Genomic DNA, 26,092 nt, shown 5'->3' on the forward strand with positions numbered 1-26,092 from the left:
GTCACACATGTTTTATAGTATTCTTTTTAATAACCTCTTATTTCATTCAATGAGAAATTAACCTTAAATTGGTGTTATACTTAAAAACCATTATAATCTGCAACAGGCAACAAAATCCAGGTGTTCCACATTTCATATATTTTGCTTGCGTCACACACAGGCAGGTCTGGAGACTGAGAAACTTGATGGCTGTTGTGATGGCTCTGAGAGCAACCTGGGGCTTTTCTTCCACTGAAAACAATGGGAAACCTCTTTACTAGGGGCAGCCCCCGGCACACAGGAGCAATGGGAGCTAGCCTCCCCACAAGGGAAATATTGTGGGGGCTGATCTATGTTTCTGCCCCTGCGTGTCACTCCCTCTCCCTTGCATGCATGGACTGGAGGGTGGAGGCAAGAGTGGGACCCAAAGCAACTAGAGTGGCTGCTGCAGTGGACCTCACACACATACATTCAAAACATGCTTCCTAGCCTTTGCCTGCACACAGTGTGAAATAGTAGCCATCTTTACTGAAGGCATGAGAAGCCTCAATCCCATAGGGTAGCTTCAGCTCTGTTTGAAGTTTTGGGAAATGACAACCACTTAGAGGAAGGAAAAAATGTGAACACAATGAAAAAAGCAGAGGGAAAATCATAAGTAACTTTGCTTCATTGCAACCTAATTTCTTCATATGTACATTCTTCACTAGTTGGCAATGAGTTTCAACTGCAAAATGTATGAATAATCTAGGCATTTGTTAGCAATAAAGCATTTTTAAAAAGGCAAGGCAGGCAAAAAAAAGGTCCCTTTTTTGTCACATCTGATATTTAATAGACGTCTGAAATCAGACAAACTGCTGATGAGTTTTAGGTAACTGTAAAGATGAACCAAATAGTCTAAAAGACTATCTGAGTTGCAGGGGGTATAACTGAAATGAACTAAAAATATAGAGAAATGTTGAAACTGATTATTTTATTCTGCTCAAACGCTCTCTGATTGACACACGTATTTATTTTGCTTACATGGTATTTAGTTTGCTGAAGGGGTGGGGGGGATAACATTATGGGTATTTTTCCAAAGAGACCCATGTTTATTTAGGTTGGCAGCAGGAAAAGATGTTTTTAAAGCTACATCAATGCCCGCCACCTGCGGTAAGCTGCTTGTTTTGCAACAGAACAGTCCTAAATGCTGGATGAGAGCTGGAAAACTTAATTAAAATGCACTTCAAAACAAACGCATCCTGCAAGCATCTCAGGAAATCTATAGGTTCATCATTAAATTCATTAGCAAGTTTATAAAAATCCAAAGACAAAAACAAAAAAATACATCTCAAATATGCACGAACGCACACACAAAAGAACACCCCCAGTTATTCAAATTCTCTTGGACCTTGCTCACTGTGGCAAGGCCCCTGGAGTAAGGCAAACATGAACGACCATCTGTTATTTTTGTCTGCAAAGCAGTGACTTCCCCCTGATGAATCTTTGATAGCAGCCAAGGAATGGCAGCAACTGCTCTGGCAGAAACTGACAGCCAGCAACCCTGGTCTCCATTCCTCTTTTCACTCATCCTGCATGTTAAATGGATGCTTCAAACCCAGGAGTAGCTCTTTACAGATTAAAATTGAATATCCCTTTTCTGCGCTCTCATTTAAATTACAGCAAATGAAGGCAAGTGTCAGGGAGCAAGTGAAGGGAAAATAAGAAAGAGAGAAAGAGAATATCGGAGAATGAGGAACCCCGGAGGGAGCATTCACAGTGCCAAAGAGATACTCATTTTCTAGCACCATCTGTCAGGAGCCACTTGGAGCTTTTTCTTTCTTTCATTTTTTCTCTCTTTTCTTCTTGTTCCCCTCCCCCAAATCCTTACCTTGTTTGTGGGAAACATCAGTAGGTAAAACCCTCTGGAACTAACAGAACTGTGGATTGGGTTTGCTTAAAGTGACACTTTATTTTAGGGCTTGATCCACTTCCCACTGAAGGCAATGGAAAGACTCCCATTGACTTCAGGAATCAGATCAGACCCTTCAGCCTCCGTTGTTCAACGTCAGCTTCTCTATTAGTGATTTGTGCTGCTTTCTTGAAATTCTTACTCTGGAGATGTGCTTGCTGACTCCAGACACCCAGGCCTCTGTCTGCCCACAAGGCCCAGATTGAACTGGCAATGAAATTACTGATCCCTCGCTGTCTGACTGCTTGAAAAAATCCCACACACATTATCCGTCAGCAGCCTCGCAGCATTTTCGCCATGTCGGATTTCCAGAGAAAGTTGCCTTGTGAGCCACAAAACAACAATATTAACTTGAGATTAGTCCTGAAAATTTGTGTTGGTGACATGGGACTTAAAGAAAAAACAGAAGACATTGTTTCGTACAAAAATGTGTATTAATGAATTACCTTAATATTTGGGTCTCAATCCTGCTCCCACTGACAAAAGTCATCTCTACTTTCAGTGCTCAAAGTCGGACTCTTCCAGAACACAGGATGTAAAACGGTACCTACAGACAAGTACATACATACCACAAACTATAGTAAGTGCATAGACATTGGCCTTCACATGTTCACTTAAGAACAAGTAATTCTTTAAGTTGCAGGAAAAAATTACATTACACAAAGATCATTATAGCAGAAGAGCAGCAAAGAGTCCTGTGGCACCTTATAGACTAACAGACGTTTTGGAGCATGAGCTTTCATGGGTGAGCAGAAGAGTAGTTTTTGGTTGGGTCCATTTTCACAATGATTATTCTAGACCAGTGTAAATACATATTACAGCATTTCCTACGGCATGTGGCATGTAGGTATTAAGTGGTGAGGGGGGAGGGTTATTCTAATCATGACTGCTTTCTGTGTTTAGTTTCTCTCTTGTGATTTCATTTTGTTTGATGGACAGCCCCAAAGAATGACTTGTATGCTCTGTTTGTTGACAGTAGCAAGGGCCATGCGGTCAACAGGATTCCAAACCACAGAACCCAGTATTGTCAGCTCTCAGAGTTCAGACCTCATGGGTCAGGCCCCAAAATAAACAGATTGATTTAAATAATACATTTTAGGGTTCTTTTTATTCACCTTCTAGTGCTGGAGCACTTAGGGCTTATTTACACTTAAAACGCTACAGCAGCACAGCTGAGCCGCTATAGCGCTTCAGTGTAGACACTGCCTATACCAATGGGAGAGATTCTCCTGTCGGCATAGGTAATCCACCTCCCTGAACAGTGGTAACTAGGTTGACAGAAGAATTCTTCCATCGACCTAGCCTGGGGACTTAGATTGGCTTCACTATGCTGCTCCGAGGTGTGGATTTTTCACACCTTTGACCAATGTAGTTAAACCAGCTTGATTTTCTAGCATACACCAGTTTTGGCAGGGGTGTAAGAAGGTGCAACTTCCATTGAAGCAGGCTACTTACACAAAGGCTGGAGAGGCGTGGGCAGGGGAGATCCAAGCTGCCTTTCTAGCCAGTGCCACCAATCTCAAGGGATCATGATTTCCTGGCTACAGCATATGTACAGACATCTCTCCGGCCATAGCAGACATATTGCTTTGGTTATGCCGTCTCTGGAGGAAGAACTACCCACTGCTGAGGCTGCATGTGCATCCAGCATGGAAGGGGAGAGGGATTTGTAGGCACCTTGTACCACCACCACCCTGCTCTGCATGGAGTTGCAACATCCAAGGGCTCTGTGCCATGGGTTCTGGCAGATGAATCTCCTAATTTTGGCAGAAGGGTTGCCCCAATCTTCTGCCACTTTTGTTTCTTCATTGACTTTCACTGCACTTTTGTGAGGCTCATGAGCTTTCATCATTTGTGGAGTAAAAACTGAGCAAGTTTGAATAGCTAGCACTCAGGGGGAAAACAGAGACATCTAGCTTTTCACTGTCAGTGAGCAATAAAAGGAACAGATATGCACCAAAACTAGCTATGTTGTAAATCACCACTAGATGGCAATATCTTTTTTATTACAAACATTTCATTTAACTCAAGTGTGGATTTTTGTTGTTTTTTTAAATAACCTGTGGGTACATTTTAGTTAACACAAGTTCAGCAAGGTACTTAAACATGCATAACTTTAAGCACCTGAAGAGTCTCATTGACTTCAGTGGAACCATTCAGGTACTCAAAGCTAATTACATGCTAAATTGGGTCTAACGGAGGGACTGAAAGCATTCTGGAACCATGCATAACTGTAAGAGCTTTTCCTTGTCAGTCTAGGATCCATATCCCTGTTAACTAAAGCAGGTCAAAAACTGGGAGGGGGGGGGGGCGGCGGAATTGCACAGAAAACAAGTTTAAGTATTTTCCATATTGTTTTAGAAAATTTCAGCACACACACTTCAAAGATTTTTTTCACTATTTTAAAAAAAGGGACATCCACTCTTATAGTTGGTCAAGGAAGTGGGGACATTTTTATAAAATTTCAACCAGCACTGTTCTCAGCATCTGAACCAGCTGGGACATGACACAAGGTGGGAAAGTGTCCAAAACGTTTGACACCGATTTTCAATGTGCATAAAATAAAATTGTGTGTCAGAAACTATACTAGAAATGATTAAGCAACTGGACTGATAACACTGGCCAAACTCCACTCTTATTCACAAGAAATCAGGTCACCTCTTAGTAAGTCTTTTTTCCTTCCTCTTTCTTCTTTTATACTTATCTTCAATAATTTTTCAAATACCTACTTTTGTGTACCTGTTTCTTTTTGCCTAACACCATCTTTTTCTTACCCCTCCTGTAATTCTCTTTTGTCTCTTGCCCTTCTTTTTTGTTCTAGCTCCTACTGTTTTGGTCTCTTTCCATATTTTTACTTGAGCTCAGTTAGTTTATTTCTTTATCTGTTTACTCACCATCCAGATTCTCCTCTCCAGATGTGGACCTTAATACTGCCCCCACCCCCACCATTCATCTCAGGCTGCTCATGCTATTCAAGGACCTCCTTCCTTAGAGGTTTTTAAGGCCCGGCTTGACAAAGCCCTGGCTGGGATGATTTAGTTGGGTTTGGTCCTGCTTTGAGCAGGGGGTTGGACTAGATGACCTCCTGAGGTCCCTTCCAACCCTGAGATTCTATGATTCTATGACTCTCTTTTTGCAAGGCTTGTGCCTGAAGCTACTGCTGTTGCCAACTCTTTACAGCTTCTTTCCTCTCCCCAGACTCCTCAAAGAGCAGGGAAAGCACTCCATGGTGCTACCTGTGAGAAGAGAAAAGGAAGCAAACTAAATCAGTAATGATCAGTGTTCATGTACAAGCAGCTAAGCACTGAGCACAAGGAATCTAATTTTCTTCTCACCCACCCATTGGTTTTACATTGGTGTAATTCCTTTGAACTCTTTGGAGTTATTCCTCATTTAGTCTAGTGTAAAAGAAACATCTACTCCTACATATCCCTTCCTCTGCAGGCACATTAGGGGAATTTAAATTACAGCTCATGTGTAGGAATCCTGGAGCAATCCAGAAAAAGCACCACAACCTGGGAATGAAAAGAAAATCCATACAAATTGATAGCTTTGCTATCAACACTTCCCAGTCTTGACCCCTGCCTGGGCTCCTTACGCAGAAACTGATGACTGTGCAGACTTCATTAAAAATATTTAACGAACGGATTTAAAAATCATTCATATCTAAAATGTATTTTTATATATATTATATACTCACACACACACACACACACCCCTTAGTTTAGATTGAGCATCTCAAATGTAAGTATGGGAATAGACAGATTGGATTGATCCAGAAGCCTTTGCACAATGGTTGTAACAGGTTGCCTATTTCCTTCTGGTGTCCCACCCTGTTAGCCTTACAGGCAATGGAAGATGCCAATTGATTTCTGATGATTCACTATGGGGGGAGAGGGGGCTATATCTAATTAACTCAACCAGGAATACGTAGCAGATAGGAGTGGCACAGAATGAAATCTAGACTCTGGGGTTGAGTAATCTTAAGGAGGAAGCCTGGAAGCAAGCAGGGCCAGGGAGATGGCTTGGGCCGGAGTTCATGTTGTGTGAATTTCTTAAAAAACCAAACCCCAGGAAGGGGACGAGTTCACACACAGCATCTATTGACTGCATTTTAAAACAGGGGGAAATGCCACCTGCTCACATGTTGTTACAATTGTCACAAAGTGCCTTTGAAATAGTACCCTCTCTTGCAATTGAGATAATCACTGATGTAATCAATGTATTACATACTATACTTGCAAAGAGCAAACCTATACTTTGTCCGAATGGTTTTAGTTTTTGATTAAGAAAGACCAAAAGCAGAGAATACAAACAGGGATGAGTCAAAACCATATTATTATTATTGTTAACCATCTCCCAGCATTGGTTTGGATAAAGTAAAACATGTCTCTGAGCTATGGCCGGTTTTGGATTTGCAAACTTAAAGGCTGAACTGATGTGGGCTTGCAAAACAAACTGAAACCACCCAGCTTGACTGTTATAGAAATTGGACAGAGCTCAAATTTTTTATCCAAAGCCAAAGGTGAATGCACTGGGTGAAATTCAAAGTATTGCTCCTCATCTAGAAGTGCAGGATTACAGCCACCGGCTAACACTTACTCATCTGTATAGTTTGGGGGGTGCTGCCCCTAAAACTGCAAGCCTCGGGCCAGCACAGAATTTGCCCACACACACGGCCCCATTGACCTGACTGGAGTTGCCTCCCCAAATATAGAAATCAAACTTCACCTATGGTGAGTAGTCCCTATTCATAGTAGTAATCTTAAGCATGTGTGTAACAAGGAAGTCTAGTGGTTACAGCGGTGGGCTCTCTTTAACTCCTGCTGTGCTGGCAGGCAGTTTCTTTGCTTTATCACAATGTGCATACGTTTTTGCAGGACCAGAACCTAAGCAATCTGTGCCACTGTCATTTCAGCAACTTCTTCTCCCAATACAAGTCCCCATTTTTGTGAGAATGCTACTTCTCTTTTGACTGGAATAAAGTGTGCCTTTCTCTGGTTATAGTTCCATGGGGAAGGATAACCTCCTTACAGCCACTAACCTGGGACTCAAGACAATCTGAGTTTGCTTCCTGGTTCGTCTAAAGACATTCTCTGCGACCCTGAACAAAACCTCTAGGGCCAGATCCACAAAGGAACTTAGACATTAATCATTGTGTAGGAAGCCTGGGCACCTCACTCAGATATTATTGTTCCAGTGATTTTCCAGGCATCTAAAAGGTATTGCAACTCTGGTGATTGCAATGCCTAAGTCCCTCTGTGGATCTGGGACTGTCTCAAAATATTAGTTTTCTTCTTGTATTTCTTTCTTCTACTTCTCCCACTCTCTGTCTATATTGTCTATTTAGACTGGAAAGCATTCAGGGCAGGAACTGTCTTACTACAGGCAAATCTACACAGCATCTGGGAGGTATAATTCCCAGGTTGGGTAGACACTGGGTGGGACCATACTTGGGTAGCAAACCCAAAGCTGTGTACCACCACAGCCACACTGCTATTTTTAGACTCTAGCTCGAGTGGGGCTGGCACATGTATGTCTATCCAAGCTGGGAATTACACCTCCCAGAGGCTGTGTAGACATACCCAATGTGTTTGTGCAGCCACTAGCCCAATGGGATCTTGCTGTTGGTTGGGGCCTGTAAGTATTCTAATAATGGCAATCTGGTGCTGAGTGTCTTAGAATGACTTGTATTACTAATAAATAACAGAATCAAATGCTAATAAATAATCATAATATGGTCACCTGAGCTGAGTTTTGAGCAGAACCATCACAAAAAGTTCCTTGAAAATCTTTAACGTCCACAAGTTGGCAGGGCCCTAATTTTTTCCACCTCTTTCCCAAGACAGGTTATTTACAACAGCAAATGATTCAGGGAGGAGTTATGGGACACCTTTTTTATGCATGTATTATATCAGATTTTGCAAGCACTCCTAGAAGATTGCAAGTAGGATATATTGCTTTTCTTTACAATATATCACAAGAACCAGGAGACCTGGCAGCTTGTGTGTCACGGTAAATGTAAATTTGTTTGTACCACATCAAATCCCATAAATGAAAGCATTAGTTATAAAAACTGAAGTACAATTTGGTGTGTTTTACCTCTTCACTCGTGCTATTAAATCTTTTTTTCCCCTCCAAAGGTACACATGTTGTGGCATAAGGAGCAAACTGTTGACAGATGGCACTGAAACTCCACAGTCCCATAATTGAGGCTTATTTTCATACATTCCTGCCAGTTTGAAATCTAATTGCCAATAAAACAATACTGTGATATTGCCACATCTAATACTATCGTATTTCTCTAAAGTTGCACTTGAATCCACTAGTAAATTCTCATCTCCCAGAGCAAAACATTTCCCCCCTTCCATTTGAAAAAAGCACCATAAATCCATGTACACTAGTTCGATTTTGAATAGAAAGTTACCTCCCTCCTCCCCAAAGAGCTCTCACATAGTTATTGTTACTGCCATTAGGAGAGTACTAAATATTCTTTGTTTACTTAGTTGCAGCACAGATGTGCTTCAGACATCTCCTCTTATTAAAATATGATAATGGTTAGACTGACAACAACAGTTGTTCTTATAAAAGGACCAGCTAAAACAAGGATAAAATATGCAATCTTTGCTATATTAACCGCTTGCATAGCACCGAAGGTTTCAGATAGACGTGTTGTATTTGAACCCATTTCCAATATATCAGGCACTGTTCATCCTCACAGTCCATCAATTCCATTTCATTGTACTACTTATTCATACTGTGCTTTTTTTACAAAAATTTGATGTGCATATGAAGAAAGGCTTAAAAAGGAAATGTACTGAAAATACTTTATTAGTTATAAATAAGAACATGCAATGATGATTATACTAATGACCTAATACTGCATTTACTGCTATGTGAGAATTGTATAGCACCACTCAGCCTTGAAAGGTGCCTAAATATTTTCTACAAACTGGCCCTGATCCTGCAAACTCTCATTCACATTTAAGGTTACTATAATGAGTATGATTTCAATTTTCAAGTGATTTCAATGATCTCAAAAGGACCACTCACAACAATAAATTAAGCACACGAGTGAGTACTTATTTGCAGGACTGGAGCCTTTATACGACCATATACATACACACCATATACCCACCCTTGAGATGCAGTCACCTCTGGGATGGAAACAGCAAGTTTTTAAAGCCACACAACAATTCCAAAACAATTTGGGTCAGGAAAAGAAGGAGCCTACTGTAAAACTGCCAGGGAATTTTTAGGTACTATTATTTGAACTGGTCGATTAATTCATTATGAATAAGTATTCAACAAATTAAGTCCCTTGTTCTGTACATGGATCATTGGCAAGCTGATCCCACTTTCCACTAATATATTAGTTATAAGACTTTGCTGAATAGTTTATGTGAACAAATTTCCGCAAACGGCAGCAGTTCACTCTAGCAATTTGTGGAAATATGGTCAGCAATCGGGCATCTAAGTCACATGGTATTAGTATTTGCTCCCTGATTGGATGACTGGACATTTTCAATGAAAGAAGAACGCAAAACAAATGATGAATAGTGAGTAACATATAGCAAACATGCTTATTGGCACACAAATTAGGTAATTCATACAAAGAACCGCCATTCCCTACACACTTGTTTGAACAAAAACCCATTTTGCAAGTGTTTTTAAATCGCCATTAGTAAGGACACAAACATGGTCCAACCAAAAAGTTGTTCAGAAACCAAACAAATTTTCACAAACACTATTTTTGTAGTAAGCACCTAGCTCCAGTTATTATGTTTGTCTATATGCCATCATTATACTAATTACTGTATATTGCAAAGAGAGAAATTGTCATATTTCCTAGCATGGTCAGGCAGCTGAGAGTATCTTCAGTGTTAGTATGCTACAGCCTCTCTACTTCAGGAATCCAGAGTGAGACCGGGGATATAAAGTTTAAACCGCAACTCTCTTTAGATACATAACAAGATGGCTCCTTCAGACTCTGAGCATGCAGATCTTGAGTCTGTCTGCCTTGTCACGTGAGACACCTTTCACAATGGGAGGCTCACTGGTGACTACACATGACTAATTTTAAAGAGTGTTCTTGTAGCCTTGTCAGTCCCAGGATATCAGAGACAAGAGGGATGAGATAATATCTTTTATTGGACCAACTTCAGTTGGTGAGAGAGACAAGCTTTCGAGCTCTTCTTCAGGTTCTGGAAACTATCTGAGAGTATCACAGCTAAATACAAGGTGGAAAAGATTGCTTAACATAAATAATGAACACATATTTCAAGAGACCATTGAAAGGTGAGGTGACCCATTAACACCCCTCTAATCTTAGGAAGGAAAGTTCTGTCTTGTTACAATTTAAATTCTATGGATGTATCTGTAGCCAAGAAAATCTCTCTTTGTCAGGGTCACACACTGCCAGTTCTCCTGGCTTTCTGCATGCAACACACACAGCCTACAGCCAATATCCTAGCCCCAGGGAAAACCCTACTGGGTTAGCCTTAACTTGCCATGCAGCCAGTCCCACTATTCTCTGAAGCTGTTTTTACATAAAGGGGCTGCTCACTTGTTCTGTTGAGCCTGAAAGAGTGCTTGGCACACACCTAAAGAGGCCTGAGATTGTATCACCTGATGGCAGCCATTAACATCATTCAGTATAACAGTAACATTAATCTAATTATAGATGGAAAAGAGCAATATGCATTGACTAAGTTACAGATAAAATAACATAAGAATAATCTCAGGCGATTCACTTCCAGCATAATTAATGCAGTAAGAAAGACAAAATCAGTGATTCTCCTATGATGGACTACAAAGTATCTGGTTCTTACAAGGGATGGGAATAGGGGCCATAAGTCTTTTCCTACCTCCACTGGTAGTCAACTCAAAGGAGCCAGGAAGGAGGTCATGACCCTACCCATTCCTCCACACCAGAATGGGTTCACACATAGCCCTTCCTAAGGGGTGACACAGCAAGTCAATTTACATTTGTACAGGGCCGGCGCAACCTATTAGGTGACCTAGGTGGTCGCCTAGGGTGCTGACATTTTGGGGGCAGCAACCACGGCAGCCGGATGTTCTGCCGCCACAGTCATCAGCGGTATTTTGGGGGCGGGACCTTCCGCCACCTAGGGTGCCAAAAAGGCTGCCGGCGTGCCTGCATTTTAAGTCAATCTCTGGAAGACTGCAACTTTGCACTGCCCTTACCACAGACTAGCACCTGACTGGTGCAATCTGGCCCTGCTCCTGTGTGAGTGCTTCTATTAATTCACTCAGTCCAGCAGGGGTAGAAGAATACCAGGACTGAAAGAGTTAACTGCAGGCCATACAGTGACTATTAGATGGTGCTGGGTTTCCTAGCATGGATGATTTACACTAGTCAGACTGTTACTCTTCATATAAGCCTTAACATAAATCACATAAGAAGGACAACAATCTTTCTGGCTCTGTCCTGATCAAAGCAGTATATTTCAGTTTCTCACCAGGAGACTGATGCAAAAAGAGATGCTAAGGATATTAGGCATGGAGCCAATTCCTATTTCATGTAAAATTGTAGAAGTTTCAATTACACACACATATTGAATCCACCATCCTGGGGTCACGTGTAAGCCCCAAGCCCAAGCGAATTCCCAGATCCAATTCCCACCTCCTAACTTTGGTAATTTAAAATCCAGGCACAGAGCTGAAATTTGCAATGGGAAACATCAAAGCCCTAGATGCAAATACCTCCAAACTTTGGGATACTCAAAATCTGGATCCAAATTTTGCAGCTTGAGATGAGCTCTCGTCGCTGTATTTTGATAAGTGACGTAAGCTGTAAGAAGAGCCACAGATATAGGGTGACCAGACAAAGTGTGAAAAATCAGGACAGAGGGTGGGGGGGTAATAGGAGCCTATATAAGAAAAAGACCCAAAAATCAGGACTGTCGCTATAAAATCGGGACATCTGGTCACCCTACACGGATACCCTGGATAGGGAGACCTTCCAAGGAAGACTGATGAAGGTCACAGGGAGGGAAAAAGCTGGAGAAGTTTAATTGAGAAGGAGGCAGAGGGGCAGCCTATTGAGAGTGACAGAAGTGGGTGGGAATGCCAAAGGGCACCGAGGCTGGAACCAGGGGGTCAGGGGCCATGCCCCCCCCCCCACACACACACACATTCACACTCCCTTTTTAACAAAAGAAACATAGGCGCTCTCTGTGGGATATTTTAAGTATTAATTTCCTCCACCACTTTGACTTTGGCCCCTCCACTTCTACAAAGGTTCCAATGCCCGAAGCGCCATTGTCCCCCCCCCCACACCCTTTAAAACTTGTTTTGGAGGGAGCACACCATGACGTGGCCCAGTTGGCCAGCACCCGCGTCCCACTCTCCATTGAGCCACATGCCAGCAGCTGGGCCCACACGTGTCAGCTACCAAAACTGCAGCGCAGGCTCCTCTTGGTGCCAGGGACCCACCAGGTCTGGAAAGCAGGAAGCCAGGAGTTTTGGGCTTGTCAGCAGGGAGAGTAAGGTAAGAGTGTGTGGAGGGGAGGAAGGGGCTCAGGGAGGGTGGGACTGGTCGTAGGGGCAGGGGCTCTGATAGAGTGGGACTGGGGGGGGCTCCCCCTCCACTCTTCCAGTCCTCCTAGTGCCCAAGCCAGAGGGCCCATTTATGCTTATGGATGCCTGAAGATTTTCTGCTCCCTGTTTCCTGACAAAGCAGAAGCGCTGACAGGGAAAAGTGTGCACTGAGGGTAGGGGCTTCTCCATGCTTTAGAAAGAAGAGACGAAATAAAATCAGTTAAGGAAACTATTATTTTTAAAGCTGGGTGTAAAACACTTTCCTTCTGAGTAGGAGAGACTTCCAAACCCTCCCTATTATAAAAGCAATTTTCAAAAGTTCCTATCAAAACTTTTTAAGACAGACTATAACAGGATGTCTGGTTCTCAGCCCCTACATAATATTGTACTCTTACTGAGTCACCTGGATATCCCTTGATTTGAAAAAGAAATATTTTCAAGCTATACTTAATCTTTATTTCATGTTTGGCTCTGACAAGATGGTATGTGTTTGACACAAGGGTACCCAGGCATCTCCCAGTGTAGTATGTATGGGGCCAGATAGATTAGACAGGTCACAGAAAATTTTATGCAGTCACTGTTTGACCAAATGATTTAGCCACTGAAAATTGGGCAGACTTTGCTGCTTTACATGTATTGAAATCAGCTGTCCTTTTCCAGCCCTAATTTTAGCTTGTTATGCCACGACACCAGCTAAGTCAATCAGTTCTTACAATCAGGCTCCACTGCTGCTGCAGGATACAAAATAATGAAGAAAAATCGCTGGTATGCTGGGCTGAGGTAATCTGATTGGCACAACAGAGATGTGGAATAAAGCATAAAAGACGGGAACTTAACCCTTAGAGAGGTACCTGAGCCATGGTTTTGAGTCAGATTCTCAAATGTGACCTCCCGCAGAATATGGAGGTGGGTTAGATTCATTGTTCCAGCTTGAGTGCATTGTAGGAATACGATCAAGCCACAAAACTTGGACCATTGTGGAGCTTGTGGAAGGGGAGAGGGATCAGACCTTGGAGTTCAGCACCCGTTCATCTCTTGTATTCGCGTCTTTATTTAGCAATTTGTAAAACGAACATAACCACATGCTGTAGATTCACACTAGGGTGACCAGACGCAAGTGTGAAAAATTGGGACTGGGGGTGGGGGGGTAATAGGAGCCTATACAAGACAACACCCCAAATATTGGGACTGTTCCTATAAAACTGGGACATCTGGTCGCCCTAGTTCACACAACTAAAACAATGACAAATCACACAAAGGAAGCCAACAAGAAGCTCTCAACATGCTCTTACCCTGTTAACCAAGAGAGTCTATAAGCAGGATTGTCTATAGCCAGTACCTCCAAAGCACATCGGCCCTGCTAATCCAACACCTTCTCAAAAGCTTGGGACAACAAGGCTAGAGCTCCAAGGCAGTCAGTGGATTCTAGCTCTGTCAGACCAAGGAGAGAAACAAGTTCCTGAACAGAGAGTCCTCCTCCTAGACATACTTACATATATAATAATCACATATGCTGCTAATTGTTCATTTGGTTGGCAGTGTGGAAACTGACAACATTTAATGGGGTAACGGAGAGTTTGTGGTTTGTGAAATGGAAGATTATGTAATCATAACAATTAAGGCTAAGAGAGACCATTAGGTTAATCTGACCTATTGACTGAGGAAGGGTTTCATTTCCAGCATGATATTATGCGTTCCTTGCATTTTTGCTGGGCAAAAATTTTTGGACACAGCATTTATTCATGAAAAAATTCAGTTTCAGGTTGACTTAAACTATTCATCAATCCAACACAAATTTACTGAATAGTTTTGGCCCATTTTTTTCAGGCTATATTCACAAAGGGACTTACACACCATTCACAAAATCAAGGCGATGCAGACATCCCCACCTTGTACTCTGTAGCCCTGTGATTAAAGCACTCACCTAGGATATGAGAGATCCAGGTTCTGTTCTCTTTTCTGCCCAATTCAGAGGAGGAATTTGAACTTGGATTTCTCACACTGCAGATGAGTGCCTTAACCATGGGTCTATAGGACAGTCTGGAATGGGAACCTCTTTTGTGGAAGCTGTTCCACTTTGAATAACTAATTAAATACTCAGTAGAGTAGGGACTGGCACCCAGTAGAGTAGGGACTGGCACCCAAGTCCCAACTGAGTGCCCTAACCATGAAGCTATAGAATCATTCTCACTTGTTCTCTGGCCTGAAACCTAGAAAGAGGCTCTGTTTCATAGCAGTGAGCTTTAGGGAGGGATTTGCTGCAGTGGAATGAAGATGGTCATTCAGCCATAAAGCACAGCATGGAACAAGCTTGGGAAACAAAAGTAGATCATGGAGATGAGGCATTATTCACTGGAGGATGAGATGGTGTGTAGGAGACAGGATTACAGATTTAGTCAAGGACAGAACTGTGTAGTGATTTAACAGTCAGTTCAAGGAGTCTAACTTGATGCAGAAGTCAGTGGATAATATGAGAAAGGGGAAGGATGAGATCATAGTGGCAGGCAAGGAAACTGGATTTTCTCAGAGTACCAGCCATGTTAGTCTGTATCTGCAAAAAGAACAGGAGTACTTGTGGCACCTTCGAGACTAACAAATACTCAAATTTGTTAGTCTCTAAGGTGCCACAAGGACTCCTGTTCTTTTTGTGGGTTTTTTGTATGTGCTAAAATGGTCAGCAGAGAAGTATTGAACAACGTTGCCACTTAAACTGGCATCACAAGGTTTCAGAGACAATAAGCTGATGTCAGTCTATCTTCAGACTTAGTAAGATGGTGCTGCTTCATTCTACATTCAAGATGCTCTCTTTGCAACCGTAAGGGTTGAAAACTTAGTTTTGGAGGAAGCATTACGAAAGTTTAAATTTTGTGGAAAAACTGATGGAGCCACCCAGAGAAGTGCTGACACTGACCCCAAGTGAAAATGATCCATTCTCTGAAGTACTTGGGTATTTTACCTGAAGAGGCTTAGTAATACCTTTTTAAAATGGATTAACAGCACATGAAACTGACACGATAGTAATGATCAACAGTGCGTGTATAATATACATGTCTTGCTCTGACCTAAGGATTTCATGGAACTTCATAAACATTAATGAACTTCAAAAGACATCCCTGCAATGTATCATGCCACAAAATTCTGATGGGTAAACTGAGGCACAGAGAGAGTGTGCAACTTGCCTAAAATCACAGTCATACAATGAGCAACTGGCAGATTTGGAATTAGAACCCAGGAATCCTGACACTCAGTCCTCTAGTACCACTGCCTTCTGAGCAGATGCTGGCTGAAAAGACAAAACTGAAAGAAAAAACAGTTTGTTGGTAGCATAAGTGCAACATATGCCATAGGGACTTGCAATTAAATATCACTGCGACAGAGGGAGGGGGGCAATCTGTATGAACTATAAACAGGGGAACCCAGAGTCAGAAAAACATGCCATGAACAATGTCATAAATAGACCAGCTATTTATTTTAGTTCATCAACATATCTAAGGACAGTCTTCCCTTGTCAGAGGTAGCTAAGAGTTGTATTTATCCAACAAGTTTCAAAGGAGATCAGCTGCAGAGACTGTATCTTTAGATAACAGCATCAGGTAAGATGCTGACCCATGAACAAATGTTTAAATATCCAGCCACCATGTGCTGTGTTAAATCAGTATTTCCCAGTGTATGAAGAAAAAACACAAATTATCGTATTTCCATGTGTATATAAAATGCAATTATTTTTTATCTTAGCTGTGTGATTTGGGGGGTTATTGCTTAATAGAACAAATTAATTTTATAACAGAAAGACTCTCTACTGTTAATAGCACCATTTACATTCTCCTCTGTATGAATGATGAAGCATAAACTAATTAATGCTTGGAATAACTGCAACCCTATCCGTTTGGAGTGGGGGGTGGGTCTGAATAGTAATGCATCATTATCAGCTAAACCTTAACATCTGTTTATTAAATCAATTCAGTACCAGTCAAATGCTATTAATGTCAGCTACATTGTTTTCCTAAATTCAAATCCAGTCAAACACTGGATCGCCTGTACATATGATACAGAGCTGTCCCCCCATAGCCTAATTAGTGCTACAGCCCTGAATACCAAAACCCAGACAGTAGATTCAGTACTGGCTACAGCAGACACACTGGACACTTGTTGAACAAGTTGTTTTCTATAACTGTTGGCACAGAGCATGGGGGTATAATAGCATAAATTCCCAGAAGCAAGAGGAACTCTCTTTTCTGCCAGCTTCTCTATGGAAGAGCGTGCTACTTGAGACTAGTTAAAAGCTACCTATGTATTCTCTCACACACACACTCACTCACTCTTCTTGGTGGAATAAATTAGCACCTGAAATGGATAATCACTTTCGATTTTTTGCTTTTGCAAGACAAACTACAAGTTCTTTACAACAACAGGAAGATAATGTATTCCTTGCACTTTTTTTTTTTGGTAGTATTTCTATCTTTTTCTTCAAAGTGGAAAAAAAATCAGTTTCAGTTACTATCTCATAGAGATGAGTGCTGCAGAAATTTATTTCTAGAGCATTTTGATTTTCCCAGTTTCCCCCACTCCACCCCAGTAGCTTCTGTCTGTCAGTTGGGGTGGGGTGCATGTTACTATGAGAGAAGAGTCACACTGGAAAACAGTAGGCAAGAAAAAACTCACCCTGTGATTTTAAGATCTTTCTAAAACTGTTGCTGCTTTCTGTAGCATCTGAATTTTAAAGATAATCATGTTTCTAATCTATTCTGTTGCAGAGAGCCTTTACACTGTGCTTTTAGCTCTGTGGGCAGAATTGATTCCTCATCAAATGTGTTCAGTTTGCAAATTGAAAGATAGGTGGGTTGTTGTTGTTTTTTCCAAACTGCAATCTCACGCTGGGATCCAAAACCCAAATAAGGATCTTGATAGCAAATTCTGCCCTCATTCCACCTGGGCAGCTCTATAGTCTTCCACTTGTGCCCTCAAAGACATCTGTTCAACCCTATCAGCTGCAGCAAGGCTATGCAGGTATAAACAGAACATGGTTAAAAAATGTGAGATAAAGCAGGAGCAGGAATATAATCCAGTTCCTTCTCCTAGAGCTGTGCTGGATCATCAGCATCAACAAGAATTTTTTAAGAAGTCATGAATCACTATAGTGAGCAACCATGACTCTGGAGTCACATGGAGAATAGATCAATTGAGCAAGATGATGTCATTTTTGCAGCGTCACTTTCCAGAGGAGAACCTCACTTGCAAAAGCTAACAGTGTTGTGTTCTTACATTGACATAGCACTTTTCCTTAAAACAAAAGGACACCAAAACACTTCTTAGATCAAAAAGTATACACTAAGGTCTTCCCATCACCCACATGCAACCATCTTTAAGGTGGGGCATCAGAAGTTTGGATTTGGGAAGCACCTCTTGTAATTGGTGGGAGATGCATACTGTTAACCTGGAGAGTCAAAGATCACTAAGATGGGATTCATTCCTCCCTGCCTCTTTCATCTCCCCACTCTTTCTCCTCTGGGATCTTCCACTCTCCTCCCTGTCACAATGTGAACAGGGGCCTCATGTACTGTCCACCTGCCTTCCAACTAATTTTGAGCATGGTAAGCCAGCCACCTTGCAATCAATAGGGTGCTCAAAATCAGAAGGATTTGCAGTATCAGTCCCTGAGCCATCCAATTCCTTTCCCTCTACTTCTGTACATTATCTGGGTGGTTTATAGCATTGTTCTAAAATAGCTGTGAAATACCCATCACATGATATTATTTATGAATTTATTTTCATCCAAGTAAGTTAAATATAAGGTACTGCAGGTAGGGCTGGTTGAAATTTTTCTGTCAATTTTTTTAAATGAGAAATTAGAATTTAATCTAAAATATTTTCTCTGAAAGTATCTGCTTTCCCTACACTTTCATCAGAAAACCAAAAAACAAAAGTTGGATGTAATTCTGTGATTGCCAAAAGCTGAATGTCAGGTTTTGGTTTTTGGACTGTAAATCAAAAATTTTCACTGAAAACAAAAAAACTCAATTCATTTTTGTGTAAACTTTCCACGAGGGGGGACTTTTTCCATACCCAGCTCTAACTGCATGGACCGATCTGGCAGCATCAAGACACCTTGGGTCAAATCCAGGACTCCACTGAGTTCTGCCTGGTAGGAATTTGGTCCATTAAATTCAATCTTAAATATCCCTTTATTTAGGAGAGAGTGTAACCATATGAAATACCCAATCTGAGCTTCCCCTTAAATAGAGCTAATTGAAAACATATTTTACATGGAACATACTTTGTAAAATATATAAAGATGTTAGCTGAGGAATCAAAAGCAGTATGATGAACAAAAAAGGCTGGTATATGTAATATTACAAAATCCCATTGGTAGGAAAGGACATGAATGATATGAAGGACAACATTCTGCCTTGACTTACACCTACTGCAAGTTCCACTGTTTTCTGTAGAGTTGCACTGGGTGTAATTCAGGGCAGAAATGGATCCTATGAGCTTATATTACTGATATGGTAGGGGCAATATAGCAAAATGAAGAGAGATGGGGAAAGACAGACAACATGGCTATAAATCAGAGGTGTAGCCATGTTAGTCTGTATCCACAAAAACAACGAGGAGTCCGGTGGCACCTTAAAGTAACAGACTGGCTATAAAGTGACTTGGAATGAGATCAGGTGCAACTAAGGAGGGTGTGACCGGGATCCCAGTGGGGGCCAGCTGAGGTCACTCAGTTAGGGTGAACTGCAAAGAATGGGGCAGATAATCCCTAAAACTGGTGGATATTTTCAATACTTAAATTTACCAAGCCAGCATAAGACAGATTCTTTATTACCTCACTGGTTGCCCAGAAGCCAACACAGTTCCCTTAAAGTAACCCAGCTTCCAGCCTCCATCCAGGTATCCAACTCAAATATGATGATTTCTGAAAATCTTTTTCCATCATATAAAATAAAAGGTTCTACCAATCCCAAAGGATCAGACACATTATCTCCCAGGTTAATGAATAATCCAGAATTTACCCAAATACACACTACAGCCAATTCTTATTAACTAAACTAAAAAACAAAAGAGAGAGAGTATGGTTAAAAGACCAATGTACATACAGACATGAGTTCAGTTCTTGAGGTTGAGATTCATAGCAGAGATGGAGAGCTTTGTAGTTGCAAAGAGTTCCTTTAGAATTTAGTTCATAGGTTATAGTCCAATGTCCAATATCATATCCAGGGTGTACCAGCTTAACTTAGATCTCATCTTGTGGCTTAAGCTTCCTGATGAAGTTTAAACAGATCTGAGATAAAAAGGATCAGGACCCAAGGATCTTTTATACAGTGTCAGGTCTTCTTTTATAAGTTGGAGTCCCTCAGGGAACAATAGGTAATCAGGGTGTCTTTGAAGTAGGTCCATCACCAGTACTTAGCTATATGAATTAACACAAGACAATTTCCTGTTCCTCCACCATTCACCGATGACTTGCTATACATTTCAAAGAGAGATGAATACAGAGATATCCCGAGTTTACACTTAATTTAAATGCTAAGATGTTCTTTTGATCTCTGAATTATCAGAATACAGCATAGACACGGACTGCTGATTACATAGTTGACCACTACCCATGCATACCTAAATACACAAAAACACAAACATTATCTCCCCACCTGTGTTTAAGGGTTGAATTTGAGTAATTAATTTTACAGGATGTTTAACCCTTTCTGGCCATGCGTCACAGAGGGTGACTCATATTAGCATGCACTGACCATATTGTAATGCACTAGTACTAAAGCCACTATCCTGCATCCCTTATGCCCCCTAAATTCCGATTGACTTAATGGACATATTGGCTGCAGAAGAAATGGAGGATCAGGCTTTTAATGTTGTAGCCTCTATATTTTCTTTATGGAAAAGTATGCACGCTGACTAGAGAGAGAGAGAAATAGATACAGGCTTACAACTGAGGTAAAACCAGATAAAGGCTTTCTACTGCCAATGACTAGAACATGTGGTGAGACAGCATGTGACCTCTGCCATATGGCATTTGTACCCCCATTGTTCTCCTTAATCCTTCTGGGGCGGTGGGAATAATGACGGAAGGGATACGGGCGATCACAGTTTCTAGGTGAAGAACAGGTAACTTTGGGATTTGGATACATAAATCAACATGAAGTGGAGCCCCATGACTAAACTAGTCAAGCAAGGTACAAAGAAATACTAAGTGATTCAATGCAAAGCTTTTACAACTTGTTCAGTGAAGAGATCCAGGAGCTGGAATCTTTGTAGCAACTGAAACATGACTTTTGGGTGGCAATTTTCCACCCATTAATTTACCTTTCAAGTCCTATATTCTAACTTGCAGCGCAGAGGAATTACTTTTTATTAAGCAGCACCAGAATTCAGTGCCATTGTGAAGGCTGAAAGGTGGTGAGATAAGAACATTTCTAACATATCTAAGTAGCAGGGGCATTTATGAATATCAATTACTCCATAAACTTCTCCATACACATTTAAAATAAAATCAGTGAGCTAAATTCTGTCCTTATTACTCCCATGCGAACATATTGCAAGAAGAGTTTGGGACAGTCCAATCCTGAAAGATGTTGAGAGCCCAGAGCATCATTAAAGTTGATGCAAATGGGAAAACATTCAGAAGTGCCAAAGTGACTTGGGAGCCTAAGTCTTATAGGATATGGGATCCTAAATCACTTAGGGACTTCTGAAAATGTTGCCCAAAATAGAAAAGTCCAAGGCATCAGAGAAATCATAGGCCTTGGACAAAGAGGTTAGTAAAAGAGTTGAGTCAAAGGAGATTAGAGAAGGTTTACCTTGCCATACAGATTTTGGCAGGTGAACTAAGGGCTTTGTCTATGCACAGTTCATGCAGTGATTGCGTTAAATCAGTGCAACCCTTTAGCATGGACATGCTTGTATCAACTTGAATGTTTCTAGTAATTTTGCTTGTGTCGGGAAATGAAGTTAAATCAGAACAAAAAGCTCACATGTAGGACAGTCACACTCTACAGTCAAACTAACTAAATGGGTTTTATTTCACAACTTTAGTTATTCTTGGAACACATGTCTGTGTGGCTCGCTGTCTTGGATTAAGGGTGTCCTATTATAGTTTAACTGAAATGTATTTTTATTGACTTAAGCTAAATTGAAATAGAACACTCTTACTCCTAAATAAGAATGTTCACACACATACTTGGGCCAAAATAACTAAAATCTGTGAATTAAAAATCCCCATTTAACTAGCTAAATTCCAGTCTGTGCAAAGCACTAGGTCACCTGTGTTTTGAGTATTTTATTAGTAAGTCCTTTGGCAAGACTATGGTGCTGAACAGAGGTAAGGGAATAAGTTTCATAGTAAACTAATAAGAGGTATGTTATTCAAAGGCAAATAGTTTTTAACAGGACTTCACACGCCATAGTAGAGTACCTACTATCATGTCCCGCCTCTCCCTGCTCCTGACTCCTGTTGCTTAGTCTCATTTCCTCTTCCCACAGAGGAAATAGTTTGTGCATCCCACCTTTGTAACATGAGCTAGAGATTCAGTCACACAAAACTCCACTTGCCCATCTGCCTGGAGTGAGTATTTTTTAAATTAATAAAATATCATTAGCTTTTCCAATATCAGCATTATCATGAGGAGGAGTGATTTGTGTCTCAGCTGGTCAGTTTTCATGACAAGTTTGCATGGCTGAGCTAAGATAGTGATGGGAAATGCAAAGATAAAACCACAGAGAGAGGGAGGGGGAGGGACTGGGAGGAGGAAAGAAAAGGAAGAACTTGTGAAGCAAATTTTCATGGCTCAATCAATATTTATCCAGAGCTAGACACACAATATAGTACTGTGGACTGGTACCACCTTCAGTACATTCAATCCTACTGATCTGAGTCTTGCAGCTCAGAAAAAGCTCTGAATATGTAATGTTTCCTTTCCATTCCAAATTCCTTCAGAGCCCTATCATCAAGAAAGATATTCCTCCAAAGGTCATGCCATTCTTCCTCTGAATCTAAACTAACTTGCATGTGTTGTGGTAATCTATGCAGTAAAGAAAAACTGTTTCAAGTCAAACAGATTAACACAGCAAGTCTTGCTAGTGCAGAAAGAAAAGTACTCTACTGTTCGCTTGTACCAACAAAGTAGTGGCTGCTGGGGTAAAGGACTGTATTATAAATCCACAATCCTCAGGGATGCAGAGCCAGACTCCAGAGTCGTTATGCCTACTCAGTGCTGGGACAGGCAGAATGCCTCTGGAGCACAGTGAGGGAAGGCTAAGTACAGTTTCAGAGCACTAGAGCCAAGCACAGCACTTTGGGGGCTATAGGAAGAGTAGGGGCATAGCAACAACAATAAGGTTTGGCCAAAGAAAATAATTTCATCTTCATTTTATTGTCATGCTTTTCCCCATCTCATACAGGGATGAATGGATAACCAGTGCTATCAAAGATGTCATATCCAAAATGGTGGCATCATACTGTGCTTCTGATGGATATAAACACAATGTTCCAGATCCTCATAAGTACTTAGGCACCCGATTGCCATTGAAATCAATGAGTTAGGCACCTAAAGACCTTTGAGAGCACCATAAGAGCTCACCAGGCCAGTTCGAACATGACTTTGAACAACCATTGTCCGAAGCCATCTTATTATACACCACTGCCAGACAAATAGTTACAGGTAAATATTGTGGAAAAATCAATAGACAAACAAGGTGGAGTTCCCCTACTAGTGATTAGTACATTGATTCAGAGTCAGTCCCAGTTGTGTATCCCACAACTATACAATATGTAACAATACTGACCTTGTTGCCTAATATGTCCATAGAAGTTTTGGCTCTCGGCATTCAGCAACAACTCAGTGGCACTGAAAAGTCTTGCAGCATATGACTTTGTTGCTGCATTGTTGATTTTAGCTATTTAATTTCATGAAACCCCAGGTGGGTGTAAATGAGAAGTGTTGTGGAATTACACAGTGTCTGATGAAGAAGATGATTTCCCATGTGATCTGTTTTCACTGTACACTAAGCCCAGGCTCTGGCTCACTTTGAGACCAAGCACCTCTTCCGTACACACATAAATCAGTCTGACTCAGCTCAGCAAACACTGAGGACCTAACTAGAAAGGCAGGTCAGAGCCTGAGTCCCACTGTAACTTGGTCCAAACCCTGTCATCTTGCAGTGTGCTCACAGGTCAAGCCACAGACCCGAGTCAGAAGGTCAGCCTGGTGCAGTATGGACAGTTAGCACAACTGTGCGACCTGGGTCCAGCAATTGTAAACCCAGGCGTGCAATGCAGTGTGGATGCTCAAGCACAGGCCTGGAAACACCAAGTGCACAAGTCTGGGTCCTACAGACCCAGATGTAGTGTGCAGTATAGACATAACCTATGTAGATAAGGTGGACAAGAGGCCCCTCAAACTACAACACAGCAATCAGAGTCAGAAATTCCCTTTTCTAGAGTTCCCTTTTCATTATTGGTGTCTGCTATTCAGATGTAACGCTTACCATATTTTAACCTTAAACTTCCGAAGTCTTCAGTGAAGGCAACCAAAGACTCCTGTAACACTTTTGATCTAGCTAGGTATTTCTATGGTCCCTCATCACCATACTATATGAGCATCTCCCAAACATTTAATAAACTTACCCTTGCAGTGCAATAGGAAAATCTCATAACCCACATTTTGCAGATGAAGAGCTGAGGCACCAACAGATTAAAAGTCTGAATAGCAGAGTGCAATCCCTGGTGGCTGAGGCAGGCTAGAGGGCAGTCCAAAGTAGCACGGATGTAATTTGTAAAGTCAAATGGTTGAGAACTTAACAATGGGATGGTGGTAGACTGCGGATCACAGCAATGATTTAACCTGGTGATATTCTGAACAAAGAGAGCTCTCAATCATACTTGTTGCTGTTTCCATCACTTCACGTTGACTCTACTGACATTCTCAGCTTCAGAGTGCCAGACAGAGTGACAATCCTGGATATAGATTGAGAGTTCAGTTGAGCATGCACTACAACTCTCGCCGTCTCAGGAAGATGAGTCAACAGAGCTAGAGATGATTTAATACTGCTTTCTATCACACTTGATTTTGTGATGAGGTTTCTGTTTCCACTGTACACCTTGGATATCACAATGAGAAATGTCTAGACCTGGGCTTGGCTACCTCGCATTGTATGGTAAAAATTAGAATGGCTGCATTGTTGAGCAAGTTCATACTTTTGTTAACAAGTGCCTTCTTGCTAAGGGAATGACTGCAGCAGTAAACCAGACAGGCCACCGTCAGTGGGTGTCACTGAAGACACTAAGGCAGCAGGAACTGAATGCAAATGAAGAGAGAGAAGCAAAAATTAAGAGAATCAGGTAGTCCAGCAACCACCACATAAACTTCTACAGCTCTATCTTGGTATTGTCATTCAATTCCCCATAGCCTTCTAAAACCTAGATGATCAGATAATTAAAGGTTGAGTGGTATGCATAACATCAAGCTGATTAAATTTGTTTACTGATAATTCTTTCAGGTTCCCGTGAATATCATGTAATTTTCAAGGTTTATTTCAAACAGATTTTGTGTAATGTATTATTGACATCATCCTCATGGACCATTTCTACAATGTCATTCAGGATAATTATTTCACAACAGATTTTCAGAGTCCCTGATTCCTGTTGGGATTTGCTTTTGCATAAATTACAGTGCAGAATATTTAATCAGTGTCCCCATTAGAACCCTCTGGCTTATTTTTAGGAATAAAGAATGGGAGAGATGGCAGTGGGAGGTGGGGAGAAAGGGATATTTGTATGATTGCAGCATGAATATATTTTCCTCAGCTCTGTTTTCTAAAGTGCAACTGAGCTGGATGTTACCCTGCAGCATCTTTGCCTTTTTTAGAAATAAACACAGGCATTAATCTTTTGACTGCATTAAATTAAATATTAATGTTAACGGATCACATAATGTGAAGTTAAAAAACGATTAACATTTAAACTGCATTCTCTCTGATTGTTCCAAAAAAATGAATTACTCTCTCTTAACTAATAATGCCAAAACAATAATAAATCTGAGAATTAGGACTACAGGAAGTGTCTTTTATATATACACATATAGATTAAGACTGGCCAACCCTTGTTCCCCTAAAGGAACCTAAACTCTAGGCTTCAGTGCATTCATATGCGTTTCCATGCATAACCTCTTCTGTAGTCTACAACTCAGAATTCTGTAGTGTGCATGCTGTTTACAAAAGATAATTAAGCAGGCCGATCAATATGGTGCTGGGATTTGGCAGTATTAATATATCAAGAGTAAAACCATATGGATTCATTTCTCTAATAGATTGCAGGTTGCCCACTGTTGTCAGCTCACAAACTGTAGTGTGCCCTGGGTAAAACTACTGAGTTGATGGAATTTGGGTTTCCTTGAACTGGACAGTATGAAGTAGTTACGCTACTGTACACATGAGCGTACAGCTACTTTGGCAAAGGATTAGAGGTACCCAGTCTGGGGACTTGGGGTATGTCTGCACAGCCCACGGAAACAAGCCTCCCAGCCTGGGTCAACAGACTCAGGTTAGCTGGGCTTACACTAGTGTTCCAAAAACAGATGTCTAGACAGCACTTTG

The 26,092-nt window shown here is 41.2% G+C and overlaps 1 long non-coding RNA gene across 2 annotated transcripts in view; it reads right to left on the reverse strand.

Moving 5' to 3' along the window:
- LOC120368996 overlaps positions 1-26,092 on the reverse strand; it is a 46,180-nt gene that overhangs the window by 5,990 nt on the left and 14,098 nt on the right. For both annotated transcript variants that reach the window (XR_005582882.1, XR_005582881.1), the window contains exon 2: positions 2,374-2,474. This is a non-coding gene — a long non-coding RNA (uncharacterized LOC120368996). The remainder of the gene's footprint in view (positions 1-2,373; positions 2,475-26,092) is intronic.

This window comes from Mauremys reevesii, linkage group 7 (assembly GCF_016161935.1).
Source record: "Mauremys reevesii isolate NIE-2019 linkage group 7, ASM1616193v1, whole genome shotgun sequence".
NCBI lineage: Eukaryota > Metazoa > Chordata > Testudines > Geoemydidae > Mauremys > Mauremys reevesii.